This window comes from Pseudophryne corroboree, chromosome 2 (genome assembly GCF_028390025.1).
Source record: "Pseudophryne corroboree isolate aPseCor3 chromosome 2, aPseCor3.hap2, whole genome shotgun sequence".
Lineage (NCBI taxonomy): Eukaryota > Metazoa > Chordata > Amphibia > Anura > Myobatrachidae > Pseudophryne > Pseudophryne corroboree.
This window is the reverse complement of record NC_086445.1, coordinates 713,213,583-713,234,870: the sequence shown is the minus strand read 5'-3', so window position 1 is coordinate 713,234,870 and position 21,288 is coordinate 713,213,583.

Sequence of the window (21,288 nt, the reverse complement as noted above, 5' to 3'; positions counted from 1 at the left end):
CATCAAGCAGCTCCACCCTCACCCCAGTGATCTGCCTCTGTCCAACCCAGCAGCTGCTCTCAGCAAGCAGGACTCTGAGTCTGTGAAGAACCTTTTGTGAGTAAGTGCGGCATGGTTGGGTCATTCACAGATACCAGTAGGGTTTCAGGAAGCAGCAGCAGGGGAGCATGAGGGGGATGGAAGGGAGCACTGAGCACAGACTTTATAGGATGTCACTCTGGATTGGAGAACAGGGGAGCACATAGTGTAGGATGTGGAGGGGGAACAGGAGAAAACTCATTGAACACCCACTGCTTCTCCCTAGTCACCCACTGCCACTCACTGCCTCCTTCTTCCATTCCTGTCAGCCTTTGCCATCCCCCTGTCACCTTATGCCATCCTCCATTACCAACTGCCTCCCTGTCACTTGCTGCCTCCCCTTGTCAACCTGTCTTTCCCTAGTCATCCTCTTGCTTTTCCTTGTCACCCACTACCATCCCCATCACTCACTGCTTCCCCCTGTCATCCTATGCCTTCCTGTCACTCTCTGCCATTCCCCTTTCCCCCACTGTCATTCTCATCACCCACTGCCTCCCCATCATCCTATGCATCCCTTTTCCACCCTCCGTCTCACTCTACCACCCTCCTTTCATCATTTGCCATCCCCCTGTCACTGACTGCCTCCACCTCTCACCCACTTCCTCCTCTTAGTCAATCTCTGGCTCCCACTGCTGCCCTCTGCATTCCCCTGCCAGCCACTGCTTGAAACTCACTTCCACTGCTGCCCTTTGCCTCTTACTGCCACTACTGCTTCTCCTTGTCAACCACTGCCTCCCCAGTCTCCCACTGTTTCTTCCTGCCACATTCTGCCTCCCCATCACACTATACCACCCCCTACCTCCTCCCTGTTACCCACTGTCTCCCCGTGTCACCTGCTGCCTCCCACTGTCTCCCTGTCACCCCCAAAACCTTCACAGCACGTATAAACTTAACATTAACACATGCAGGGCAGGGACTCCGAAAGGAGCTTGTTGATGTGATTGTGTAAGAAATAAAGTGATCGCATTAGCATTCACTTCACTTCTATTTTGTGTCTCCGCAACGCTATTGAGCATGTGTGATCTGCCAACCAGATGGCGTAACTAGAAATTTTTCTCCCCCAAGCCAAAAAATTCTCTGGCACCCCCCCCCCCCCCCATAATTGGCACTAGTTAAGCAATTAATTTGCATGTGCCGCAAAAGGGGAGTGGTCTTGCTTAAATGGGCGTGACTTTGCATAAAGGGGCGTGGTTTTTTAGGAAAAGACTACCTTATACCCCAGTTTTGCAACCTGCACGCCCAGCCATTGGCCACCACAGGAAAAAAAAATAATCCTGATTCATGCCCCTTACATTATTTGTCATTTTTCCTCCGTATAGTAATGCCCAATATACATTATGCCACATACTGCAATGGCCCTTAGACATTATGCCATACACAATAATGCCCATGACACAATATGCCACACACCATAATGCCCCCGACACATTATGCCACACACCGTAATGCCTGTGACACATTATGACAGGTATCGCAATGCCCGTTATTCATTATGCTACACACTGCAATGCCCCTGATACATTATAGCACATACAATGCCTGTGACACATTATGACACACATCGCAATGTCCGTGATACATTATGCCACACACTGCAATGACCCTGAGACAATATACCACATACCCCAATGCCCGTGATATAGTAAACCACATACTGTAATGCCTGTGACACATACCGCAATGCCCGTTAAACCCTATGCCACACACCACAATGCCCGTTAAACATTATGCCACACACTGCAATGCCCCTGAGACATTATACCACATACCACAATGCCCGTGATATAATTTACCACACACACCATTATGCCTGTGACACATACCGCAATGCCCGTTATACCTTATGCCACACACAATGCCCGTTATACATTATGTCACACACTGCAATGCCTCTGAGACATTATACCACATACCACAATGCCTGTAATATAGTATGCCACACACCGTAATGTCTGTGACACATTATGACACACACCGCAATGTCCGTGATACATTATGCCACACACCGCAATGCCCATTACACATTAAGGCCCTCATTCCGAGTTGATCGCTAGCTGCTTTCGTTCGCAGCGCAGCAATCAGGCTAAAAATCGGCACTTCTGCACATGCGGTTCAATGCGCACGCACATCGTACTTTCACAAAAGCCGATGCAGTTTTACACAAGCTCTAGCGACGCTTTTCAGTTACACTGCTGGCCACACTTTCGGGGAGTGTGTGAAAAAAAGCAGGCTTGCCAGATAAAAACGCAGGAGTGGCTGGGAAAATGTAGGTGTGGCTGGACGAATGCAGGGTGTGTTCGTGACGTCAAAACAGGAACTAAATAGTCTGAAGTGATTGCAAGCTAGGAGTAGGTCTGGAGCTACTCAGAAACTGCACAATCTTTTTTTGTAGCAGCGCTGCGATCCTTTCGTTCGCACTTCTGCTAAGTTAAGATACACTCCCAGAGGGCGGCGTCTTAGCGTTTGCACGGCTGCTAAAAGCAGCTAGCGATCGAACAACTCGGAATGAGGGCCTAAGTCCTACAGTAAGGCTTCTAATTACTTTTAAATTAGCTGCTCGTTGCCAGAGGTTTCATACTCTTGGTTCCATGCACGGTGCCAGGGGTTTTCATGCTCAGCGTGTCATGCTCGTTGCCAGGGGTTTCATGCGGTAGTTGTTATGCTTGTTGCCAGAGGTATCATGTGCTGGGTTTCAAGCTTGTTGCCAGGTGGTAATATTCGTTGCCAGAGGTTTCAAGCACTGGGTGTCATGCAGCTCATGCTTATTGCTAGGGGGTAATGCTTGTTGCCAGGGATTTCATGAGCTGGGTGTTGTGCTTGCAACCAAGGGGTATGTCCCCCAGTGCCAAATATGCTCCCCCATGGCCAAATATGCTCCCCCAGTACCAAATATGCCCCCCAAGTGCCAAATATGCTCCCCCAGTGCCAAACATCCCGCCCAAGTGCCAAATATGTTCCCCCAGTGCCAAATATGCCCCCTCAGTGGCAAATATGTTCCCCCAGTGCCAAATATGTTCCCCCTGTGCCAAATATGCCCCCCATGCCAAATATGCTCCCCCAGTGCCAAACATGCCCCCCAAAGTGCCAAATATGTTCCCCTAGTGCCAAATATGCTCCCCCAGTGCTAATCATGCCCCCCAAGTGCCAAATATGTTCACCCAGTGCCAAATATTCCCCCCAGTGCCAAATATACTCCCCCAGTGCCAGGTACACCCCCTTCCCCCGAGCTCCCCCGCTGCTGTGCTGTTTTGGGAAGGAGGGACATGGAGGGCACAGCGCGCGCCTCTCCTGTGTATCCTTCCTGCATCTCCGGCGGCAGCGGCATGTCTATCAAATAAAGCGCTGGTTCGTGAGCCAATCAGACCTCACGAATGGGCACTTCATTTAACAGACAAGCTGCTGTTGCCAGAGACCCAGGAGGGACACACATGATAGGCACGCGCTGTGCACTCCGTGTCCCTCCTTCCCAAAACAGAATCAGTGGCGGCTAGGGCACCCCGCAGCCCTGCGCATCTCCAAGCGTTCGCAGTGGCTGCGGACCCCTAGTTACGCCACTGCATGTGTGGTGGCTATTTCTCTGTAACTTGCCGTGGTCTTGTAATAATTTTTATTGTCTGATGCGGTCCCAGAGCAAAATAGTTTGAGAACCACTTGTCTGTAGTATAGGCTGTATCAAATACATTTAACTAATATAAATAAAATAAGAGGCCAGGAAAAGGTTAAACATCCCATAATAAAGCAATAAATTAATAAATCAATACACAAACATAACAGAATCAGTAGGAGACAGAACTTTCTAAGCATACATTCTTCCACCTCTTAGTAAGGCTCCTGTCTCTTCTTCCTGGCAGTTACTCTCTAGTCCATTGCACTGATTGACGGATCAGATCCACACACATAGCAAACTTGATTGAAGAAGCTGCCACCACTGGGCATGTGCAGCAGCTCTGCTCTGTCCCTTAAATTTCATGTTGTGGCAAAAGCTCTTTATATTATATACTATTGCTATTGTTGTCATAATCTTAACTGCTCTCTTCTCCTCTCTTTTCTACTCCTTCCTCTCTCTCTCTCCCCCTCCCTCTCTCTCTCTCTGTATCTATCATTTTTCTTCTCCCCCACCCTCATTCTCTGGGCTGGATGTACGTTGATGATGGGATATACTAACTTACCGAATTGATACTGTCAAAGTCAGAAAAATATCACGCTACACACTGCCATATTTGCACCTCATGCGAGTGCCTGTTGCACGTTCATGAGCCCTGCCGTGCGTGCACATACTCGCCGCTGCGGGCACCCGCAGGCGCGCTGTGTGCGCATTTACGGTAAAGTTTATGCGCGTCTAGCGGGCGACTCGTTCGTAACATATTTTAACTATATAATGTATTTTGTAGATTATGGTCCCTTTGATAGAATCTGAAAGTTTAGTTAATGTAGCATGCTCATAGACAAAGAGATCCCTCTTTGTTTGATACGAAGGGTCAGACAGAGGTTATACAGTGGTGTTTAGTATCCATCGGAAGAGTATTTAATTAGCAATATTCCGGTGTTGGTTTGGAGCGGATTAATCACTCGTGCGAATAGTTATGGACATAAGAAGTTTATGGACTTTTACTATTATTTGCACTTTATTATCCATGCGGCGGGAAACCTAGTTTCCCACCCACCTGAGCAGTTGGAAATAGTCACAGCCCACCTGTATGAACCAACCTATGACCTTTTGTTATAATACAGAGACGAATTCCTGTGTCCAATGAACAATGAGATTGTAGGGACCATTGTATTGTCTTGTGTGTGGTGTATATATAGACGAGCCGATCTGATCCAGCTCCATTCTACTCTTCTCTTCAACAATTCTCACCACTGATAATCGGGAGCTGGATATCCAGAGGCGCATGCGATTGTTTCCTTTGTGCGTAAGTTTCTCCGCAACTATATTATTGTCTTTATTGATATTGTGAGCCATATCTCTCTCTCTCCTCTCCCCTTTCTCTCTCTCTTCTCTTAAGTGTTATTGTACTGTTATTGTATTTTATGTGTAGTTATTCGGTTAGGTGATCTATGTTATTTTGGTAGTGTATGACTTGTATTGTATTATTCTTTTGCAAATAGAACGTTCATATAAGGTGTTATAACCTAAGACCGGTATCTGTGTATTCATTATATTTCTAAGTATTCTCAGAGCGTCGGAGACGCTCGTACAGCTTTCAAGTTAATAAGGTTACACTGTGTTACATTTACACCCTATCACTGCACCAAGGTTTACTGCATAAATACATTGTGTTTGGTATTGTTATAAAGGTTTAACACTGTGAGCGTCAGCGCCGCTTGTGATCTCCTCGTGGTCCCAAGCGTCCGCTACGCTAGTAGCATATCATTACGTTAGTCGGCAGCCTATAGCGTGCCTGCCTGTGATCTCTTGGCTGTGAGCGAACGTGACGCTCGAGCGTCTCGACTACGGCTAAGCGATTGTTACGCAATGTGCGTACCCATACGGTATACCATACGTCAATAGCGTACTGTGTTCTTTGACCTTTTAGAGGGTTTTAAGTAAGATAAATATTAGGCTTTATCAATTGGCGGCTCGTCCGTCCTTCACATATCTGTACTAGGTAATTTCAGCAGACATTATCCATCAGCAAAGGGCGGGAGGTCATATTCCTCGTAGTGCTGTCCGGATAAGCGTCTGCTTCGCTTAGTAAAGGGTGCTGAAGGAATCCGGAACCGGAGGTAAGAACAACACGCTAATGTCTTTTAAAAACTGTTTATTTCTGTCTTGCGTACGCACGCACGCATATATCTGCATTTCCTTTCATTCGTGTATTTTCATGTCACTCTCCTGTTTGCCATTTCACAATTGATAACGTGCTGAGAAAGATTTGTTGCTATTGATAGTTAAAGAGTAAAAATGATACATTAAGGGGTAATTTGTAAAACACACGCACAGCTTTGCCTGAGATACAAGGAGAGACCTGTGTGGTGCTTGGTAGATGATTACAGTTAAAGATCATCTACATTGACAAACGTGCTAATTGTATTTTTGTGGCCAGCGTACACGTGTCTCTAACAAAAGGGTGAGACTAGCGTACGCGACGCAAGGGTCGACGCACGGAGCGTATATTACGCAACGGAGCGTCTGGGTACGCCCACCGAAACTCAAATCGCACAATAGCATTGTTTTAGTGGGGGCGGTATAGTATAGCCACGCGATAATAGCACAAATTGATTTCAGTTTCCAAAAAATTTTGTTTAAATACCTTACTTTACTGTAATGCCTCTGGGGAGAGCTATCAGATTACGGGAAATGATTTTTCTGATCAGAAAACTATAGAACGATAGTGGGTTGAAAACGGTATGAGTGTATTGAACTCCTCTTGGTGAAGTCTTGGTGAAGTCTTGGTGAAATCTTGGTGAAATATGAGCACGGTCTAGGTGAAAACGTGCGACGGAGTGTGATAAAGTTTTCGTTGTATTACGCTCTGGCTGTTTTGGAGCACAGTAGGGAGACTCCAATGATCCTACCATTTATGGGCAACAAGTGTCTATAAGTGGTACGATTGGACCGCACGGTTGTAGGTGTGACCAATAACGCAACGTGATACGAGGTAAATTGCCCTCATACGTGTTGTGGGAAGCACATGCAAGCGTGATTTGTGTAAAGAAAAAGGAAGGGAATTTTCGCTGGTCTCAGGAAAATCTCTAGAGGTAGGGCCTGCAACGGCTACACGTGTCTGCTAGAAGGCGGACCGGGGATACCCGGAGCAGAAGAAGCTGGTGGAAGAGCTTGGAGAACTCCCACCGTAGACTACTGTGTTTGGTGCATTTTAGGAAGTTTTTCTGTGTTAAAAGAGGTCCACAATGGCAGCCAAGTGTACAACACAGGGACGTTTAGCAGTCAGAGTTCAGGCTGCAGAGGCTTGCAGACCCCGAGGGTCTGCTCGGTTAGTAATGTGGGGGAGGTATGGTCCCCACACTGAGACCTTTTGTGACGAATGGACACGAATGACTATGGGGGATAAAGCACCATTTCCTGGGATAGGTAGTTTTGACTCAGAGGTATTGCATAATTTAAGGCGAAGGATTTGTCTCATAAAATCCTGGAAACAACGAGTTAAACATTATGATTGTTTGCAGTTATGGCAACAGGAAAGTGAAATGCAAAGAAATTTAACTTACATACCTGACTTTCATCTTGAGAAGAGAGACATGGCAATGGAGAGGATTATGGTTGCGGAGAAAGGCACAATGTTGTACGATAAAAATGCACTTAGTAACTATATTAAGAATGAAAGTAACAAACGTAATAAGGTTTATAAAAATGAAAGTGTTAAATGTACAACTATTAACCCATGCAAGTCGCACCCCATGTTAAACTTTCCTCAGGATCACCAACAAGAAAGTGAGCCCAGCACGATGTCGGCACCTTTTCCAGCAGCCATCACACAAGACATCCAGGTGGACGCGACCAAATCGGTAAAGACTGTAATCAAACCCCCTAACGGAGGGTCAGGTGAGGTCGTGTCCACAGGTACGTATGGTGTTATACATCACGCACAAACAAATGTACCTCATATTGTAGAACCAACTCAGAATGACGTTATTGGACTTAATCCTGTCAGTGTAATTGCAGTACCAAATGGGAAAACTGACACTTCAGGAGTCACTCCTGTCAGGAACATCGCCATGTACTGCCCCTTTTCCCGAACAGAATTGAGAACAATTTTGTCTGAATTCCCTGATCCCAGGGAAGACTTAGTTGCTTGTCAAAAGTATATTAGAGAGCTAGGGAATTCTGCAGAGCCAAATAACAAAGATTGGAGGACAGTTTTGAGGGCATGTTTACCCCCCGATATCGACTCAGTGAAATTTATCGCTGATTGTAAGCTAGATGAGGAAGTACCACTAACAGACAAGTATAACCAAGATAATGTAAAAAGAATCAATCTACAGTTAGGAGTATATTTTCCTGCAGTAGTAAAGTGGAATAAAATCTTTACAATAAGACAAAAAGAAAGTGAATCCACACCAGAGTATTTTCATCGGGCTCTGCAGGATATGGCTAGGTACACTGGTATAGATGACATTGAAACTAATTGTCACGAACCTCGGGCAGCGGCGACCGCGCTTGTCCCTGCGGGTGGCCTGGTCTGCCAGGCGCCTCTCTTCCCCTGACGGTCTCCGGCTTCAGCGGCGGGTCGGCGCTGCTCTCCGGCGGCTTCCCGGAAGCAAGGACGCCGCCATCACAAGCGAGGGCAAGGAGGCGGAGCAGGTCTGACGTCACCTGCCTGCTCCGCCAATCAGGCTAGGGCGGGGAATTTAAAATCAGATACCAGGCAGAGATCCGGTGCCTGAGTATCTTCGTTTCTCCTGCGGAAGCTGTGATTCCAGAGCTCCCTCGTCCCTGCAAGCATCCTGTGCTTCCAAGCATCCTGTGCCTCCAAGCATCCTGTGCCTCCAAGCATCCTGTGCTTCCAAGCATCCTGTGCCTCCAAGCATCCTGTGCCTCCAAGCATCCTGTGCCTCCAAGCATCCTGAGCCTCCAAGCACCTCCGTGCCTCCAATTATCTCTGTGCCTCCAATTACCTCCGTGCCTCCAATTACCTCCGTGCCTCCAATTATCTCCGTGCCTCCAATTATCTCCGTGCCTCCAAGCACCTCGTGCCTCCAAGCACCTCGTGCCTCCAAGCACCTCTGTGCCTCCAAGCACCTCCGTGCCTCCAGTTACCTCCGTGTCTCCAAGCACCTCGTGCCTCCAAGCACCTCATCCCTCCAAACACCTCGGTGTCTCTAAACACCTCCGTGCCTCCAAGCACCTCCGTGCCTCCAAGCACCTCCGTGCCTCCAAGCACCTCCGTGCCTCCAGTTACCTCCGTGTCTCCAAGCACCTCGTGCCTCCAAGCACCTCATCCCTCCAAACACCTCGGTGTCTCCAAACACCTCCGTGCCCCCAAGCACCTCCGTGCCTCCAAGCACCTCCGTGCCTCCAAGGGCCTCCCTGCACTCCCTGTACTCCCAGCACCTCAGTGCCTCCAATACCACAGTGTCTCCAATATCTCAGTACCCCAGCCTTCAGTATTTCTACAAGTCTTGTCTTACAGGAGACCTTCAAGAATTCCTCTGGGCCTCCCGCCTGCCGTCTTAGTCCTGCATGAGGAAGACCTACATCCGGCCATCTCTACTACGACCCAGTGGCGGTTCCTCTTCCCGGTCATCGGAAGAAGCCCCGAGTCCACAACACTCCCAAACCAGGTCAGTGATAGTATACTCAGGCCACATGGACTCGGGGAATCGGAACACGGACTCGAGTGCCATTCAGAACCTGGCTTCTCGAGTGCAAAGTCAGGAAGCAGCGCAAGGCCAGGTGATGCAGTACCTCCAGCAGTTGTCCGGGCGTCTGGATCAGATTCAGGCGTCTCTGGCCTCAGTAATTCCGGCACCTGTTCCAGTAGTCGCACTAGTTGCCGTTGCCAGCAATGTTCAACCATCGGCCGGTGTCACTCCACGCCTTCAGTTGCCTACTCCGTCCCGCTATAATGGGAATCCCAAAAATTGTTGTGGTTTCTTGAACCAATGCGAGGTACATTTCGAGCTACTTGCACACAACTTTCCTACAGACCGGTCCAAGGTAGCATATATTATTTCTCTGTTGGAAGGTTCTGCTTTGGATTGGGTGTCTCCATTATGGGAACGATCTGATCCCATGGTTTCCAACTACACCAACTTCATCTCGTCCTTTCGAAGGATTTTCGACGAGCCCGGCAGAATGACCACTGCTTCTTCCGATTTGCTCCGTGTTCGGCAGGGCGCCCGTTCCGTGGGCCAGTACGTGGTTCATTTCCAGACCATTGCTTCCGAACTACGCTGGAATAATGACGCCCTGAGAGCTGCCTTCTGGAACGGTCTTTCCGACCGGCTGAAAGATGAGCTGGTTACTAGAGATCTGCCGGATCCATTAGAAGATTTGATTTCCCTTTGCGTCAAGGTGGATCTTCGGATGCAGGAGCGTGGAAGAGAACGTAGCCGTTCGGATCGTTCCAGGTTCCGGAATCCTACTCCTAGGCCGGTGGCCTCACCCAGCTCAGATGAGCCCATGCAAATTAACCGCTCCCGACTGTCTCCGGAAGAACGACAGCGTCGTCGTGAGGGTAAACTCTGCCTTTACTGTGGAGCCGCAGATCATTTTCTTAAATCTTGTAAAGCCCGTCCGGGAAACGGGCAGGCCTAGCTTGTTCCGGAGGAGTCAAGCTGGGAGTTACGACAAAAGCTTCTCCAACTTCGGACTGCTTGCTTCCAGTAACTCTAGTCTCCAATTCAGTCTCCAGGTCTTGTGAAGCCCTATTGGATTCCGGAGCTGCAGGGAACTTCGTTTCTTCTTTCTGTGCCCAAAGTTTGGGTTTAAAGTTACGGCCTATCGAGCGGCCAATTTCACTGACGGCTATCAACGGGACTAGAATTTCCAAAGGTCTTATAATGTGGCGCACGGGGCCAGTTAAGCTGCAGGTCGGGGCTCTACATCAGGAAGATTTGGAACTCTTGGTAATCCCAGAAATGCCTCATGATCTGGTTCTTGGAATGCCTTGGCTGAAAAGTCATAATCCCCACATCGACTGGAAGTCGTCACAAATTCTGTCCTGGAGTCCCTTTTGTCACACTAATTGTCTTACTCCTGTTTGTCCGCTCCGTGTTACCTCCAAAACGGATGAAGAGCACATTCCGGAGGCATATCAAGGGTACAAGGACGTATTTTCGGAACAAGCTGCTGACCTGTTACCACCTCACAGGCCTTGGGACTGCCCTATTGACCTTGTCCCAGGGAAGACGCCACCTCGTGGTCGCACATATCCTCTGTCTCTTCCCGAGACTCAAGCCATGTCGGAGTATATTAAGTCCAATATGCTCAAGGGATTCATTCGCCCCTCTTCCTCCCCTGCCGGTGCAGGCTTCTTTTTCGTGAAGAAAAAGGACGGGGGGTTGAGACCATGCATCGACTACCGCGGCCTAAACAACATTACTATTAAGAATAAATACCCCTTGCCACTAATCACAGAGTTATTTGATAGGGTTCGTGGTGCCCGCATTTTTTCAAAACTCGACTTGAGAGGAGCTTACAATCTTATACGCATCCGAGAGGGTGATGAATGGAAGACTGCCTTTAATACCCGAGATGGGCATTACGAATACTTGGTGATGCCGTTTGGTCTTAGTAATGCTCCCGCGGTTTTCCAGGGGTTCGTCAACGAAATCTTTCGTGATATGCTGTATCAGAGCGTTGTGGTATATCTGGACGACATACTGATTTTTTCCAAGAATCTTGTCGAACACAGGACTCAAGTCAAAGAGGTGCTACACCGTTTACGAGAGAATCATCTCTACGCCAAGCTTTCCAAATGTACCTTTGAAGTAACATCTATTCCGTTCCTCGGTTATGTCATCTCGGGGACGGAGCTTCGCATGGATCCGGAAAAGTTGTCGGCCATTCGTGACTGGACTCAGCCTCTTTCCCTGAAAGCAATACAAAGGTTCCTGGGCTTTGCGAACTACTACAGGAAATTCATTAAGGGTTTCTCCACCATTGTTGCGCCCATTACTGCCCTGACGAGGAAGGGTTCTAATCCTAGTTTGTGGCCTCCGGAAGCCATTGTAGCTTTTTCTCGCTTAAAGTTAGCTTTCATGACGGCTCCAGTTCTCCAACAACCAAATTTCGAGGAACCCTTCTTCTTAGAAGTTGATGCATCTTCAGTCGGGGTTGGGGCTGTTCTCTCCCAGTATTCCTCTGATAAAAAATTACATCCGTGTGGCTTCCATTCTCGTAAATTCTCTCCAGCCGAACGAAATTACACTATTGGAGACCAGGAACTCTTGGCAATCAAATCTGCCTTGGAAGAATGGAGATATCTTCTAGAAGGGGCTAAACATGTGTTTACCATCTACACGGATCACAAGAATTTGCTGTACATCAAATCCGCACAATGCTTGAATCCTCGCCAGGCGAGATGGGCACTTTTCTTTTCCCGATTCTCGTTCATTATCAAGTACCGGGCCGGGACTCTCAATATTAAAGCAGATGCGCTTTCTCGTTCACAAGTTCCCACAGACGAGGATGAACCTCCGGAGCGGGGTTTAATTCTGAATCCAGTTTCTGTCTCTGCTGCTTTAACTACTCCAGCTCCTCCTCCTGGAAGAATGTCCGTGCCAGCTAGATTCCGCCCAGGAATACTACTGTGGGCCCATAACTCCAAGTTTTCCGGTCATCCCGGCGCTCAGAAGATGTACAAGTTTCTGCAAAGGTCTTACTGGTGGAACACCATGAGGAAGGATGTACAAGATTGCGTTAATTCGTGTCCCCAATGTACACAACATAAATCTCCTCGTCTGCCTCCTGCAGGGTTACTTCGTCCTCTGCCTATCCCTGTGAGACCCTGGACTCACATTTCCATGGACTTCATCACTGACTTGCCCTGTTCCAAGGGTTGCAACACCGTTTGGGTTATCGTTGACCGTTTTTCGAAGATGGCACACTTTGTGCCCTTGACTGGTCTCCCGACAGCACCGAAACTGGCTCTATTGTTTATCCGAGAACATTTTCGTTTGCATGGGTTGCCACAAGAGATTGTTTCTGACCGTGGAGTACAGTTCACCGCCAGGTTTTGGAAAGCCCTTTGTTCAACTCTACACATTAAACTTAAGTTTTCGTCTGCTTATCATCCCCAAACTAATGGGCAAACGGAACGAGTCAATCAAGATCTAGAGACTTTTCTTCGTTTGTATCTCTCTCCTTCACAGGACAACTGGGTGGAGTTGTTGCCTTGGGCGGAGTTTGCCCATAACCATTTGTTTCATTCTTCCACTGGGGAATCACCATTTTTCGTCAACTACGGGTTCCATCCCCGTGTTCCGGAATTTCCAAGCCTTCCGATAATAGAGGTTCCTGCTGTAGTGTCCACTCTACGACACTTTGGACAAATTTGGAGAAAGGTTCATGCTAATCTTATGCAGGTTTCTGTTCGGTACAAGTTCTTCGCAGATAAGAAACGGCAAGCCGCACCTCAATATAAAGTTGGGGACAGGGTATGGCTGTCCACACGGAATCTCCGGTTGAAGGTGCCCACCATGAAATTCGCTCCAAGGTTCATCGGTCCTTACCCTGTGCTACAAGTCTTAAATCCTGTGGTCTGTAAACTGGGTTTGCCTGCCCATCTTCGAATACCTAACGCCTTTCATGTTTCTCTACTCCGTCCCCTCATTCTGAATCGGTTCCACTCAGCACTCCCTAGGCCAACGTCCGTAGTGGCAGAAGCTGGAGCGGAGTTTGAAATCAAAGCTATTCTTGACTCTCGTTATCTTCATAAAAAATTACAGTACTTGGTGGACTGGAAGGGTTATGGTCCTGAGGAGAGAAGTTGGATTGGGGCTACTGAAGTAACGGCTCCTCGTCTGATTCGGATCTTCCACTCCAGGCATCCGACTAAGCCCGGGAAGTGTCCAGGGGCCACTCCTGGAGGAGGGGGTACTGTCACGAACCTCGGGCAGCGGCGACCGCGCTTGTCCCTGCGGGTGGCCTGGTCTGCCCGGCGCCTCTCTTCCCCTGACGGTCTCCGGATTCAGCGGCGGGTCGGCGCTGCTCTCCGGCGGCTTCCCGGAAGCAAGGACGCCACCATCACAAGCGAGGGCAAGGAGGCGGAGCAGGTCTGACGTCACCTGCCTGCTCCGCCAATCAGGCTAGGGCGGGGAATTTAAAATCAGATACCAGGCAGAGATCCGGTGCCTGAGTATCTTCGTTTCTCCTGCGGAAGCTGTGATTCCAGAGCTCCCTCGTCCCTGCAAGCATCCTGTGCTTCCAAGCATCCTGTGCCTCCAAGCATCCTGTGCCTCCAAGCATCCTGTGCTTCCAAGCATCCTGTGCCTCCAAGCATCCTGTGCCTCCAAGCATCCTGAGCCTCCAAGCACCTCCGTGCCTCCAATTATCTCTGTGCCTCCAATTACCTCCGTGCCTCCAATGCCTCCAATTATCTCCGTGCCTCCAAGCACCTCATGCCTCCAAGCACCTCTGTGCCTCCAAGCACCTCCGTGCCTCCAGTTACCTCCGTGTCTCCAAGCACCTCGTGCCTCCAAGCACCTCATCCCTCCAAACACCTCGGTGTCTCCAAGCACCTCCGTGCCTCCAAGCACCTCCGTGCCTCCAAGCACCTCCGTGCCTCCAGTTACCTCCGTGTCTCCAAGCACCTCGTGCCTCCAAGCACCTCATCCCTCCAAACACCTCGGTGTCTCCAAACACCTCCGTGCCCCCAAGCACCTCCGTGCCTCCAAGCACCTCCGTGCCTCCAAGGGCCTCCCTGCACTCCCTGTACTCCCAGCACCTCAGTGCCTCCAATACCACAGTGTCTCCAATATCTCAGTACCCCAGCCTTCAGTATTTCTACAAGTCTTGTCTTACAGGAGACCTTCAAGAATTCCTCTGGGCCTCCCGCCTGCCGTCTTAGTCCTGCATGAGGAAGACCTACATCCGGCCATCTCTACTACGACCCAGTGGCGGTTCCTCTTCCCGGTCATCGGAAGAAGCCCCGAGTCCACAACACTCCCAAACCAGGTCAGTGATACTAATGTACACCACAGAGAGGTAGCTGTGTCTGTATTAATGGACGGCTTAAAAGACACACTAAGAATCAGGGTACAAACCTCTCTACCTCACTGGAGAGGTATCTCGGTGGCTGCATTAAGAGAGTCCGCTATCAAGCATGACCGCAATATCCAAAGAACCAGGGAAGCACAGGGAGAGCGGTTGATGGTAATGAGCATCCAAGCACTAGAGGAGGCATCAAGTCGACCGAAACCCCAGGCCCCTAGCACATGGAGGAAGCCAAGGATTTGTTATCTTTGTAAAAGAGAAGGGCATTATGCCAGCAACTGTAACAGCACACATAAAGTCAGACCCCCTAGACAAAGAAATGAGCAAAATTATGACACACCAAATTATAATCAGGGATCATATAGGAAGAATTTTGGGCCACACCCATAATATATAGTCAGGAAAGGTGATCATTAGGACTGATGGTAAGCCTGAGGAAACAGTTAATAAATTGGGAGGTCATTCCCTGAAGACACAGGAATGACCGGGTGAAACGTTGTAAATGCATCTGTGAAATGTTTTTTTTCTCTCCCCATCTCTGACGATTATTGGTAGGACTCAAACATTGCATATCTAATTGGTCTTTGCAGAAGTCTACCAAACCCCAGCATGACCTACCCACATCAATGTATCCTGGCCAGATACAGAGGGTGGAGTATGGAGGTGCTGGTGGGAGGGACTGCGCAAGGAAACCATTGGACATGTAGATATGACAGCCTGATGAACAATGTTTGAAAAAAATGTTTTTTTTTCCTGTTGTTGTTTATTGTTGATTTATGTGATATATACATATATGAACGGTTCTCTCTCTCTTTTGTTTTTTTTTTGTGTTTTCTCTCTTCTCACTCATGTTTTCATGTTTTAAAGATGGTATGTCACCCCTCAGTTAGACAAATGGTAATGCAAGATTTTTGCTCCTTACAGAAAGATCGCTGGTTTGGAAGAAATATTGTATCACCAGAGTGTTCGGTTGGAAGACTGAGAGACAGCACCTTTGAGATGACAGCAGAACAAGAAGAACAACAAGACTAGAGAACTAATTATCGTAACAAGTTTCTCTCCCCCTCAAACTGTTTTTCTGTATCCCCATTACAAATTTCTCCTTTTCTCCTCCTGTAAGATGGACTTGCCCCAAGAGACTGTGATACGGATTTTCCTGTTGGCCATGATGTTGACCAGAGCAGTCTGTTCCGGCGAGAGTACCAGTGAGGTCGAGAAAGGATCCAGAAAGGTTCTGATGACTGAGACGGAGGTGTAAATTTCTAATAGCAACACAATCACCAAGCAAAGGCGAGTACCGGAAACGATCTAGCAGCCATGTTATTTGTAAACATTTTGAAGGATTGTTAGCTGAAGAGAACTATATCTGTAGACACTGTGATAGTTGAGGATGGGTGCATCAAGAAATGCCAATCCAGTTTTAATATCCACATGGACCGGCATCCATTGAGTGACTATCACTCCTTAGTGGGTAAAGTGTTAAATCAGACAGATTGTTGGGTATGCTCTCAAGTACCTCAAGGCCATAGCAAATCAGGATTAGTGCACTTCCCTTTAACTATAGGGGAGGTACTTTAGCTAAGTGGTGGGAGGCCGGTGGACAAGAGGTTTAGTATCTCTAGTCCTCCTAGTTTAAAGCTCCACCAATACCATGTGGATAGGTCTTTAGTGTGCTATAACATTTCCAATCCCCGAAAGCCGGGAAATTGGGAAGTGTCATGGAATAACAAAACCATGACCTTTTCACATAGAGCCGATAGAATGCCTACAGATACAGAGCTCATACGCCACATAGCCGGTAAAAAAAAAAAAAATCTTTCCGATATAGGTATACCCTAGGAAGTGGGACCATGAGAGTTGGAGAAGTATCACCAGGATACAGTGCACAGATCGTACAAACTGATAGGTGTACTAAACAGATGGGAGAATTAGGGTTAGGAGAGTTCACATGAAAAATGTAACATGGTAATGACATTCAGTCCCATATGTTCTCCCCGATGATGCATATTTCATATGCGGGAGAAAGGCGTATAAGTGGCTTGCCCCAAACTCAGAAGGGTTGTGTTATATTGGAAAAGTACTGCCTGAAGTAATGACTGTACAGCACACAAAAATGAAAGATATTCACCGTGTTGCCCAAGCTCCTTATACTCATACTCATTACGAGCACATCGTTAAACGTCATCTAATAGAAAGAACAGAGCATCTGGCCTCTGACATGATCCATGAATCCACCGGGATTCAGGTTCTACTCGCGTTAGACATCACTCGCACCGCCAGAGGAGTGTTGAACTATAAATACATATCTGCGCTTGCAAATTTATTAGACAATATCACTGAAATGTATGACGACACTTTTAGGTATACCGGAAGGGAGCTCCAAGCTTATAAAACAGAACTGGTTCAGCATAGGATGGTTCTTAATTATCTCACAGCAGTAACAGGCGGATATTGTGTTACACTGGCAACGCAGTACGGCGTAAAATGCTGCACTTATATTACGAATAGCACCGAGGACCCGGTCGAGGTCATAGACCAAAAGATGGACGACATTCTCCAATTAAAGTGGGAATTTCGCAGGAGACATAATCTCACCCTTGCTGCTGTGGGTAATGAGCTGACCGGTTGGGTGTCATGGTTGAACCCGCGAAATTGGTTCTCTGGTTTAGGAGAATGGGCTCAAGGAGTCATAATGGATGTAGGGAAGTTTCTCCTATGTATCCTGGGTGTTGTCATATCGATTGGTTTGATATTTAGATGCGTTCAGGCTTTAACGAAGTGTAAACGAAGTACTAAGGTGATGAGTTTAAGGAGTGAGGACATTATAATTCCAATGGATTTGATGTATGACCCAACGATAGAGACAATGTTGTGATGAAAATGTGATTCCACGGTCCGTTTCTTTCACCTGTTTCTCGTTTTCCTCCAAGGTAAAAAGACCCACTTGGAAGAGGAATTTGACGACCTTGTATGCAGACAACAGAAGGACTAAAGAAGAAGTTTGACAACCTTTTACACAGACAACTGATGGACTATGCCATAGACCCCCCATGTCCCTAGTACTTTTAATTTTACGCTAGCCCAACACATTTTGTAAGTCTATGGACATTGATAAAGCTTTGCTTACGTTTATTAGCAAAAGCACAAAGAGACTACAGTCAACATGTATACCAAGACAAGACAAGACAAGACCTCAATCGGCAAATGTATATTAAACTCACATAGTTTATCAATGCATTTACCATAAGTGTTCTTTATCTTCATCTCTACAACCTTCAGGTAATGACACACATAGTCGATAGGGAATACAGGCACAGATATCAGCACTCACATATTCCCCCCCATTCATGTATCATCAACTAAAATGTGCTCCCCCATTTTGTTGCAACTAAAAGCCGAAAAGAGCTCGGTAAAGTTTGACAGCCCATCCACAGACCCGTACTACGGGATAAGAAGGAATTCAAATGTATACTTTGCAATACCTCGAAGCTTGATCTAAAACACATACGGCACGATGATACATGACCCCCCAAACATGCATTCATACACACATGCTTCTGCTATCTCACTAGGTCATACCCGTTTCCTACCTTCTCCTCTCCTCCCCTACCCAATCATAGAAATGTATTTACACATGACATATATTTTTCTCTTTTTGAAATGTTTTAGGAAGTGGCAGTTATTGGTGACTGCCAAAGGGTGGACTGTCAAAGTCAGAAAAATATCACGCTACACACTGCCATATTTGCACCTCATGCGAGTGCCTGTTGCACGTTCATGAGCCCTGCCGTGCGTGCGCATACTCGCCGCTGCGGGCACCCGCAGGCGCGCGGTGTGCGCATTTACGGTAAAGTTTATGTGCATCTAGCGGGCGACTCGTTCGTAACATATTTTAACTATATAATGTATTTTGTAGATTATGGTCCCTTTGATAGAATCTGAAAGTTTAGTTAATGTAGCATGTTCATAGACAAAGAGATCCCTCTTTGTTTGATACGAAGGGTCAGACAGAGGTTATACAGTGGTGTTTAGTATCCATCGGAAGAGTATTTAATTAGCAATATTCCGGTGTTGGTTTGGAGCGGATTAATCGCTCGTGCGAATAGTTATGGACATAAGAAGTTTATGGACTTTTACTATTATTTGCACTTTATTATCCATGCGGCGGGAAACCTAGTTTCCCACCCACCTGAGCAGTTGGAAATAGTCACAGCCCACCTGTATGAACCAACCTATGACCTTTTGTTATAATACAGAGACAAATTCCTGTGTCCAATGAACAATGAGATTGTAGGGACCATTGTATTGTATTGTGTGTGGTGTATATATAGACGAGCCAATCTGATCCAGCTCCATTCTACTCTTCTCTTCAACGATTCTCACCACTGATAATCGGGAGCTGGATATCCAGAGGCGCATGCGATTGTTTCCTTTGTGCGTAAGTTTCTCCGCAACTATATTATTGTCTTTATTGATATTGTGAGCCATATCTCTCTCTCTCCTCTCCCCTTTCTCTCTCTCTTCTCTTAAGTGTTATTGTACTGTTATTGTATTTTATGTGTAGTTATTCGGTTAGGTGATCTATGTTATTTTGGTAGTGTATGACTTGTATTGTATTATTCTTTTGCAAATAGAACGTTCATATAAGGTGTTATAACCTAAGACCGGTATTTGTGTATTCATTATATTTCTAAGTATTCTCAGAGCGTCGGAGACGCTCGTACAGCTATCAAGTTAATAAGGTTACACTGTGTTACATTTACACCCTATCACTGCACCAAGGTTTACTGCATAAATACATTGTGTTTGGTATTGTTATAAAGGTTTAACACTGTGAGCGTCAGCGCCGCTTGTGATCTCCTCGTGGTCCCAAGCGTCCGCTACGCTAGTAGCATATCATTACGTTAGTCGGCAGCCTATAGCGTGCCTGCCTGTGATCTCTTGGCTGTGAGCGAACGTGACGCTCGAGCGTCTCGACTACGGCTAAGCGATTGTTACGCAACGTGCGTACCCTTACGGTATACCATACGTCAATAGCGTACTGTGTTCTTTGACCTTTTAGAGGGTTTTAAGTAAGATAAATATTAGGCTTTATCAATACTAATCGCTAATATACTAAAATATGCGATTAGCATCACAAAGGACAGCTCCTCTGATAAGAGCTGTCCTTTGCGATTCTGGGACTTCCTGATTTCAGCCTCAGGAGGCCCTCTGCTTATGTGCAGTGATGCGGTGGCTGCAGGGGGTGCTGGGAGGTATCCGATTGGATCTCTCTCAGTTGGGCAGATTGGGAATCCCGTAGACGTTACCCACTCTCTTCTTCTCTTCCTCCTCTCTCTTCTCCTCCCTCTCCTCCCTCTCTCCTGTCTTCTCCTCCTCCCTACCCATCTTTCTTTTTCTTTTCCTCCTTCTTGTCTCTCCCTTGCTTCTTCTTCTTATATTTCCTCCCTACCTCTTTTTGCTCTCTCTCTCTCTTCTCCTCCTCCTCCCCTCTCTCTCTTCTCATGTCTTTCATTTTTGGGATCTCTTTTATTAAATTCCTAAGATAGTCCTAATGCTGAAGAAGTTTATATAATAAGAAGATAAACACAGGAGCCCATACACTGCCATGTTTCCTAACAAGTTGTTTACATTTACTTCACAGAACTTGGTATACATATGAATCAGCACAAAATCTTGGAAATGATGAAGAGTTTGGATGATTTTAATAACAACTTTCAGAAACTGAAACCATCACTCTCTTTGCCAGAAAATGAAAAGTATGACGAAATTGTGCGCATAAAGAGATATTATAAGTACTTAAAATGATACTGTATTTCCTAAATAACTATAAAATTAGCTAATGTGCAATCAGAGGCATATCTAGAGAGGAGGAGGTCCATGTGTAGGCTCCATCAGGGCCCCCACCTCTCTAGCTGTCCATAGTGCTGTGACTCTGGGTACTAGGATCCCTAGGGGACCTAACGCTGTCCCAGAGTCTGAGCAGATCTCCGGAATTTCCTACGGTGCACTGTGCCATTTTCCCAGTGATTTCTGCAGCACTGCTACTGCTACTGCTTCACCGTGGGACACCGGAGGGTAAGTATTACAAATAATGGGTGTAGGGTGTGCGGTGTGGGCCCCCCTGGACCCCAGGGGCCCGGATGCACCACACACACTGCACCCATTATAAATGCGCCAATGTGTGCAATAAATATTGCAGAGTCAGTTGGGAATGCGCATGGAGAAAATTAAATTGTCCTCGGTTATCATTATCAAAGTATTGAAATAATTTAGATGACGTGTTTGAAACATATTTTTAGTATATATTTGGTGCTGTAGTCCAAATAATATGTGCTGTCAGATTGCAACTCTCAAGAATGTTTTCTATGCAAATCTTAATAAAAGTTAATTATAGTCCCCAAAAAGATTTATAATTATACCATGTAATAAAGGTGTATAGTTAGCCCTACTTGTTTTATCATGAATCAGGATTTATCTCTACAAATGAAACAACTGCAATTTAACAATCATTGCATTATATTTCAAATAATATATCAGAGCTGTAACTAGATAGTTTGGTGCCCTGTGCCAGAAAGAGTATTGTC